Genomic DNA, 9,340 nt, shown 5'->3' on the forward strand with positions numbered 1-9,340 from the left:
ATGATATTCCTGACAGTGTTGTGTTTTTTTCTATATCCAACTCTCCCTTCAGCCTGTCACTTCCCGATCCACCAGGCAATTGGAAGATAAATCGTTCCATTGACAGACCGCACTGTTTTTGTTGTGATCAAATTTCTGCTCCGGGGCATGGAAAATCGAATCTCGTACGAAATTGCTTTTTCCCGACTGTTCTCTGTGGTCCCAGCCGCTGCTGCGTATGGTGCCGCAGCAACCATGACCATCGTGGCCCAAAGAAAATACATGTCAAATAATATCAAATACCTTATTAAGGCTCCACCTTTGGTGACTTTTTAAGTTGCTCCCCTGTGCCGTGCATCTGCCGCGCACAAGCCCGAGGGTCAGCTGCCAGCTGTCGCCGCGCACACACTCAACCGGGAGCAAGCAACCGTACGGCAGTCATAAAAGCGGAAGCAAACTCAATTGGCACCGGTCAGTGGAAGTGTACACATGCGCAAATACACACACCGAGCACCGGTGGCGATGCCGAAGTGCTTCCATAGCCATCCTCACAGTGGCAGCGAAAGAGACGAATATGTAGGGAAACATAAAAGCAAAGCTCGATCAACAACAACCACAAAAAATAACAGTTGAACCATCATACATACACATAGTGCCAAGAGACTCAATTAGAAGTGGGTAGATTTGTTGCTCAGGTGTACCACAGCAACAAACAAAAAACACAACTACGCTGTTGCACGACAGCGCAGCATTCCGTATACAGCAACAAGCGAAAGAGCGTCCGCGTGCCGAGGCAGTGTGTAATACAGAGGGCGAATGATGAAAACAAAACCAAAAAAAGTGTACATAAATTCTAAGCCCGGGATTAAAAAGAAAAGCAGGACTGGCCGGACCACCACAAATGGTGATGCTCGACTGTGGGAGCATGGGAGGGATCGTGCAGGGAAAGAAGTTCATAACCACGAAATAAATCCAATTTACGAGCTGATGACTTTTTATTTCGCAGTCCATCCGTAAGGTAAGGGTGGGGGAGAGAAGGACGGCAAGGGATCTAGGGGACAGGAATGGCACAATTTGTTCCAAAATCCCCAAAACCTCCTCGTTGATATCGGTTGGGAGGGGAGAGGAGCAAGGGGATACTATCGACATAAAAATGGCAACTGCCAACGAATTTCTTCAAGGGATCGTTCACTGTTGTCGTGCCTGGATCTGGTTTGCAGGAACACACACACACACACACACACACACAGAGCAGCGCTGGCAGCAGAAGGGAAATTTTAAATTGTTTGCACTTTCGTGGGAAAGTTTTTATTCATTTCCCCGCTTCGACCGCGCGAGCAGCGCAGTGCAGTGTGCCGAAAAAGCTGTAAAACTGGTACTTGTTCTGCCGTGTGCCGTGCTCGGATCTATCGTGGCCCGAAGTGCGCAAAAACCATCCGTCAAAAACTATTAAATTGACTGAATGGATCTGTCGGAGAAGATGGGTGCAAATGGAGAGGAAAGGGAGCAGAGAGGCCAATTTCATTTTTTTCCAATGGTTGAAAACGTAAGATTGATTGTGATTAATTTGGTGCTGTTTTCTTTAAGAACAGTTTTTAAAAGGAGTTTCCCAACACAATTCCATTACGGCTTGTTTTTGCCTTTTTATCATGTTTTTTTTGCAGATATTAAACAATACATCAGTTATAGCCAAATGTTTTGAAATTTATGTATGTTGGTTTGAATGTCTTTTTCTAAATGAAGTTGTCAATGGAGGAATATATTTCGTAGTAGTAGTTTCATTTCACTCCTTTCTTTGCTCATTTCTTTTTGCTATCAATATGTTTGTTACTCCAAATAACAAATCAAATTACCTTTTTACAATTTTGTATTTTTAAATGTATTTTCATGAATGTTTTCTGGTAAGAAATTTGCATAATTTTTTTTATCCTAGTCCCCTATATTATTCCAATCAGTTTCAGAAGTTTGAGTTCGTTTTTCATTTGTTTATTGTTTTCAAAAATTTTATGATTCTGCGTTCCAGATTTTTTTAATTAGAAATAATTAACATTAGTACTCTATCATTTATCCGGCACGAGCAAAGTCCGGCTTTGATGTTTGTCTTTTTTTCCTTCAAACGTCTAGTTATACTCTTCAAACTATAGTTATGATCATCTTATTAATTGGGTGATATAAGCTCTTCATATGCAAGATGACAGGGGAAATTGGATTTTACCGAAGGTCTGTGCTGAGTTAAAATCAAATCATCTGGCACTTCAAGATAAAACCTCAATTGGGCAAATCTGTGTCTCGATTGAATCCTTCATGCCTAACAAATTATATTAATGTACAACAATCATACCTAATTTATGCGCTGCATCAGTTGTAGTTAATTATTGACTGGTACAATGATGTCAGCGTTAAAAAAAAACACATACATTAAAAAAAAAGCCCCGCATCGCAGGTCTAATCGTGAACCTAACTCGATCGAAGCGTAGCGACACGCGCGGACACAGATAAAAAATGGCGACGCTTAGAGTGCGTTTCGTAAAAGCTCCCATAAAAAATCCAATTAAAAACTTCGAACCTAATATTTATTGCTACACACGGGTTCACACTCCTTGGAGCACGAGTACCAACTGCCGTCCCGGTACCGGGCCCCATTTGCCCAACGGTGGTGGTCGGGGGTTGCCAAACCATTGTGCCGCGCTACCGTCCGCGTGCAGCAGCGCCTCGCCCCAGAGCTTCGTAATTCTCATTATGGTTTATTTTGTTGTTTGAAATATAGCCGGCCATAAAGGCAAAATTAATTTTCGGCACATTTCCTCGCACACTCCGGCTGTCCTCCGGCTAGCGACCCAACCGACCAACACGCGCTGGTACGCTATTTTCCGGTAGCTGGTCCTTCCGGTACTTAGCCGAAAAGTAACAACAGTCTGTCCTGATTTGGCTTGAATCTTCATTTCGGTGGTTACCGCAATGAATGGAAGCAAGGAAAAGGGGGAGGATTGCTGCGATAAATTGACCATCCTTCATCATGCAGCCCAAGCAGCAGTGTCCGTACGGCCGATGGTTTTATCGTCGGTTTTCGCGCCTGTTTCGGCAAGCACTCGAACTTGAACCATCTCTCTCGCAGCGGTTACGAAAGTAATATTGGCACGTAGCGCGGGAAAGAGGAGCTTTTTGTTTTTTGGTTCGCTAACAACATCCTTCTGGAGTTGCTTACGGCCTACAAATAACATTCGACAGTATAAACAATAGCAACCGGGGAGTGCCCAGAGAGCACGGACCGAGGGAGAAGGTTTAACGTGCTAGGTGCTTCAGGCCATGCAATTATACGGGCTCGTAGGAAGATTGAAGCTATTTGTGGGATTTTACGATCTTACCACGTAAATATGTTCCCGTTTTTCATAACGATGCGCCATACCCACAGAGAGATTATTGAGGGGCGCTTGCAAAACATATTATCTTTGGGCTTATCTATTACGACTTTATTTTTAGCTTTTGAAGTTGATGCGTTTGTCGTTTTATTGCAGATCGTTCTAGTGTGATTCGTTGTGCTAGGCTTTAGATATCTTTGTTATTTGGATATACGTCCCTCCTGCACGATTACTTCACAGGGACACAAAATGTTGCAATTTCAATAAAATTCACATAACCATCCTTTCTTTGCCTGCGCCACTTTACATGCGTAACTTCTTCTATCGAAAGGCCACTCGAAGAAGCAATCAATCTTTCATTTGCTCGAGTCGACGGATACGCAATACTGCCAGCAAATAGAGACACACATTCAATAAAATTTCAATCTTCCACCTCAGCCCCCACACACATTCTTCGGGCAAACTTTGTCGTTTGCATCAATCCAAAATAAATTGTTATCGATTTTTCTCTCTCACGTATAATTTATTCCACTGGAACTATCAAATGACCATTTCCACACATTGTTGCGGGAGGTCCCCGGGAACGCTGGGAAAGTTCGATCACACTTCCGCGTCAATCAAATCATCCGATTAAAAACCTTCCCCAACTTTCCCAAACAATAAAAAAAACCCGCCCGACAACAACCTGCTCTGTGCAAACCCTATTGGATTGTTTATTCAGCGCTTGAATTTTCAACAGCGCTGTTCGGGTCCTCGTTTCTTTCTCCCGATTGTGTGGTAACAATAGAAGTAAACGCGTGTGTTCCTCTGAGTTGAGTACCTTTTTTGGGCTCCCAATTTTGGGAGCTAGTCCGTTCTTGAATGTCATCCTAAACCAACAACGGCTTTAAGATTACAAATCCGTGATATAATTTTATTTCGTTTTCTGATAGAGCTTTTTCTTAATCCTGGGTGGTACTGTATGCCTCAAAAAAGCACTAATTCTTCCTCCAGCATATTATGGTTGGCTGGTGTTAATGAAAATAATGCTTTTAAACTCTACAAATAGTTTAACGAAAGCTTACAACTAAATCGGCTCAACTTGCTTAACATCATTACCACATTTAAACGTTCCAAACGAATGAGGCTCTATTCCAATGACTTTTACAAACAAACTTCAAATCCTAATAGAAGTAGGTAGTTAGAAATTAGCACCCAGAAGTAAATGCAACATCCATTGTGCACATCAAACAAACTGTCACTGTCGTACTGTGCAAAACATTAGCGAAAATGTTTCATCTTGCTAGCTCGAGATCGTTGTCATTCAGCACACACGCAGACGCTTGGCAAACACACATCGTTTGCACCAGCTGGGGAAACATGGTCACCAAACAGGAACACAACGATTGATTTACTTGGAACAAGCGCCAACCCACACCATCACCACCATAAGCCCAACGCATCGTTCAATATTTCAATCGAAACTGTGTCAAACTAACTCAAATAGCTAACGTTTCACATGCTGCTGCACCGGATGCATCATGTAACGTAACACGGCCCGGTTGCATCCCGGGTGCTACACGGAAAGCATATCGGCAAAGCCCGGACAGTCGTACATGTGCCGTTTCTAATGAGGATCGATTGCCGGAAATAGTATCGGGTGAACCGCAAAAATTGACATCACACTGTCCGGTCTGAATCACAGCAGCGTACCTGCAGTCGGTAACGTTTCGGATGGCAAATTGCAAGTATCTACAGTAACATCAACAATGTACCACATGGGAGGGAAGCTTCCAAACCACACGACAAAATGGCCGTCGTTAGCCGTTGTGGAGTAAGTTAATTAAATTGTAAAATATGCGTCAATTGTTACTCCGCTAACGAGAAAATCCGGCCATTTAAGGTGAATGCACAGTTTATTATATTTAAAAAAACGCATCAATCATCGCATTACATCAAACGCAGTGTGAGAGACGGATCATAACGACAGTTTTGTAGGAATCAATTCTGACCGTATCACCCCGCATCTTCGCGTGCTGGAAAGTATGCAAATGTTCGTCTGTTGCGCTTCCATCGCTCTGCATCCCAGCACATTCCTTTTAGATGCGAGCGTGTCCCAATTTCACTAGCACAAGTAATGAAATGATGGATTGATTTTGGCCCCCTCAAACATTTCTCGTGAACCAACGTCAGCGCTCCATCCTTCCCCGATACACGATGGCGAGCTCTTTGGGAACAAGGATCATTGCGGTTTGGTACGCCACGCCCGGCAGTTCGCCTTTGCCTGGTGTTAATCTTTAGCATTCGACCAAACGCCGTACTACGCTCCATCAATGTCACTCACTGTAGCACACATACTAAAGCCCTTTGGATTCTATTTTTCCTCACAAATACAGTGGAACCTACTTTGGAGCAAACTCCAGCGAAGCGTTGTGACGATTCCTGTGCAGCCAAGCTGGTATTAACCTGGAACCCTAAACCAATGCCGGAAGAAGAGTCGCCGGGAACGATATGCTGCCCTCTCCCCTTGTCCTGTGTGTCGCCCTGTTTGAAGCGAGAGAATCCACATACAACCGCACCATCGCTTCCACCGCTCCCCGGGTACCGATGGCACAGGATCCTTGTGCGGGAAAGCCATACCGATGCATGCGGCACCAGCCCCAGCAAGCATTATCAATCATAACGACCGAAGGAAGCAGCATAAAAGGGGTTATTAAACTTTTATTCCTTGCAAGCCATTCATTAACCGGCAGTAAGCCTTCCGCAGGGTCAACGGATTGGGAAACCCGGGGGCCCAGCATTATTATCATGCTGCTGACGATGCCGATACGTGTGCGATGACGCGATGTTGGCGCAGTCGATAATGATACTTTGTGTGTGTGTGTACTGAAGAAGCAACAAAAAAACCCCTCCAACCTCTCCTCACGCCCGGAGACGTGTGTGTGTGTGAGCGTGTGTTGGGGATTTGTTTGAGCAGGTCGACAACGTCGACAAGACCGTATCACGGTGTCGGTGCCCTGCAATAATGCCAAAAATAAAGTGTTCCGCCTGTGTGTAGTGTAGTATGCACACGGACCGGTACCACGAGCGGAGCCGTTTGCCGCGATGACGTAAAGTGATCCCCCCCCCCCCCCCCCCCCAACGTGCCCGTTGAAGCGCGAGGCACGGCGATGATGGATGGACCAGAGATTCGGGCGAGGATTATGGAGCGTTATCGATGTGACGAGAGTATTTATGCTTCGCTGGTTCCATCGATTCGCTAACGGGTTCATGCCCGGGACCGGACCGGACGACGGGCCAACGCTGGCCAAGGGGTTTTACGAGCGCTAAATATTATCGTTTTAAAACGTTGCACGTAGCTGCTGCTGCTAGAGCGAAATGTGCGAAAGGTGCTGTTGAGCAGCGTGAAGTGCAAATCGTAAAATCCTTTTTTTAATAAATAAATCAGCATCAGCATATCATCCAGTAATCCGCATGGTGCAGGGGTAGCAAAAGTGCGATAAATTGTACTGATTGCTTGGGCAGGGATTTCAATGTGTGTTTGGCGTTGCGCGCGTCATTCTAATGCAATGCAATAGCTGAAGTCCAATTTCACTGGATTTTTTTTGAAGGGCCTAACACAGATAAGCATCAATTTTTCAAAAATGTCTGCTTGAAAAAACAGCTTCCATTGAAATTGGAATGAATTTCAGTAATGAACCATTAATCATGTGCAATCATGTACTTACGATTATGTTATAATGATTGATAATGATTATTTAATATCAAATTCTCTAAATAAATAATAAAAAAAACAGTTTGGCTTTAAAATTAATGTATTTTTGGATAATTATTTTTATGTGTTTTTTTCATTACTTAAGGAGAAGCCGATATTGCTTACATTAGAAAAAAAAATATTACTATTAAATGCATAAAAGAAAACACTTTCTGTATCTTTTGTCTGACGGAAAGCTGTTCGACCAAAATCCGTTTGAGTTAGGGAATGCAGTTTGAAAGATTGAATAAATCCTTCGTTAAATTAGATATGTCAAACGAGCGATGAATTGTGTTGTCTAACACGGATCATAATAGAAAAAAAAGTATTTTTTCAAACTCTTTATCTTGAGTCAAATATTTGATCCTTATTTGTGAGCCTAGGAAGTGCTTCTGAGCGTAAAGAATTCAATCGCCATTTTAGCTTAAATTCATTTTTAATCCAAACATTTAAACTAAATTAATCAACTTTGTAACTGCTAATCACGTCACATTTGATTATGCACAGAACCATGGTTTGAATATTCCTTTTCCTATTCTCAACACACTAAAATCCATTTACTACGAACAATGTCTTGAACCTAGAAGAACATCTAACATATGGCCTAGTCCCTTCACCCAAGATATCTTCTTCCCTTCACTCTATATCCTACCGTGGCTCAGAAAACAGACTGTAGACATCTACCAAAGCAACCACATTTCTGCCTCGAATCAAAATTGCTTTGCGGAATGAAATGATCCGTAGTGTGTGATGGAGAATTGAATAGGAAAAAAACTTCCCTCTACAACAGTGAAACGAAGCACGAAAAAATCCTTAACCCACGGCCATAAAATAATCAAGCACCAGCACAGCAACGCTGGCCCCAGCTGCCCCAGTTCACAGGGGTCGAACATCTTCCACCGCAACAACATCCGCACCGCATTTCATCTTAATTACAAAACCAGCCACTACGACCACGGCCAATGTAAGCTGTTCCGCAGTTGCCATACTGGAGATCGAGCGTGGCCAGATAGACCGATACGCTTTCGTTTGGAAAATGTGTAGAATCGTTGATGACACGGTGAACATCAACTGAAGGAAGCAAAAAAACCAGACCGAGGATATAAAAACGGACCATCCTCGATGAAGTTGCAGGGCGTCCAAACGCGCCAGACTTCATCCAAAGTCTGGCATCAAGTGGCGATGAGTACGGTGATGGGTTTTACCGATTCATGCCTGCTTTGCTGCTAGCTAGCCCACAGAACTTTGCTAGGCCGAAAAAAATCAACTTCCAAACCTTACATGGACCACTCACAACAATCAGAGCAAAGACAACAACAAAAACCACTCAATGCCCTCGATTTCAGGTGATTCACACCTTTCGAAAGAGTAGGAACACGAGCGCGGCTTAAGCCCATTTCCCCATGACTGTGGCTGTGCATCCCCCAAAACATGACCCCAAAAACCCTATTCCATGCACGGTCCTACAGGGCAAGAAGTTCTACATGGTACACAATAAAAACTCCTCCCAACCAACAACAACAGCTGGCAGAAATTGGTGTGAAAAAAGGCGGTTAATTACGGCGGCCCACTCACACACCTTTCGCTGTCGGGAGGCCGTACTCAATGTACGGCGCCGCTCATGCAAGAAGGTGCACAAATACTATTCTCAGGAACAATCGGTTGGCTCGATGAGCTGTGCGACGCTAGTGTCAGGAAAGCTGCACAACCGTGATGGATCCAGAACGGCCCCGAGGCCTCAGAAACCGTTTCACCCGAGTTCCACAAAACCCACACCAGCAATACCGAGTTGTACTCACCTCTCAATACGTTGATTGCGTCCGCTAGTTACTGTGCCACGGGCGGTAGTAGTGTCAGCAGCCTGGAAGGGGCAGAGCATTTTCCACGAACGATCCGACCTGCTCGGTGACGATCTGTGTGCAATCGCTCGCACGGTGCTGTGTATCTGCTGCCAACGACACGCGGCTTGGCATCGGACCATCCACAACCACTGGCCGCTACCACCATACCATCACCTGCATCGGGATGAAACGGCACCGCAACCAAAGCTGACGGAAGAAAAACTGCACCTGGCTTCACACACACAGGAGGTTCGGATAAAGAGTTTTCCGAACGTATTATCCCCGTAGCGGCCGAACCGAACGAACAAGAACAGAAAGCTGATGCACTCTCGAGGTACCCGAGGTCTGCCGTAACGGTTCACGCACTTTCTTCTGGTTCACCTGAGCACCAGCTGGTAGGTGTGAGGCTTCAATTATTTCCGAGCGTA

At 44.5% G+C, this 9,340-nt stretch overlaps 1 protein-coding gene across 8 annotated transcripts in view; it reads right to left on the reverse strand.

Moving 5' to 3' along the window:
- LOC120949196 (cyclic nucleotide-gated cation channel alpha-3) overlaps positions 1–9,152 on the reverse strand; it is a 75,839-nt gene extending 66,687 nt beyond the window's left edge. For all 8 annotated transcript variants that reach the window (XM_040366305.2, XM_040366303.2, XM_040366306.2 and 5 more), the window contains exon 1: positions 8,871–9,152. The gene's annotated coding sequence lies outside the window, so the exon portion shown is untranslated. The remainder of the gene's footprint in view (positions 1–8,870) is intronic.
- Between the last annotated feature and the right edge of the window lie 188 nt (positions 9,153–9,340).

Source organism: Anopheles coluzzii, chromosome 2 (genome assembly GCF_943734685.1).
Source record: "Anopheles coluzzii chromosome 2, AcolN3, whole genome shotgun sequence".
NCBI lineage: Eukaryota > Metazoa > Arthropoda > Insecta > Diptera > Culicidae > Anopheles > Anopheles coluzzii.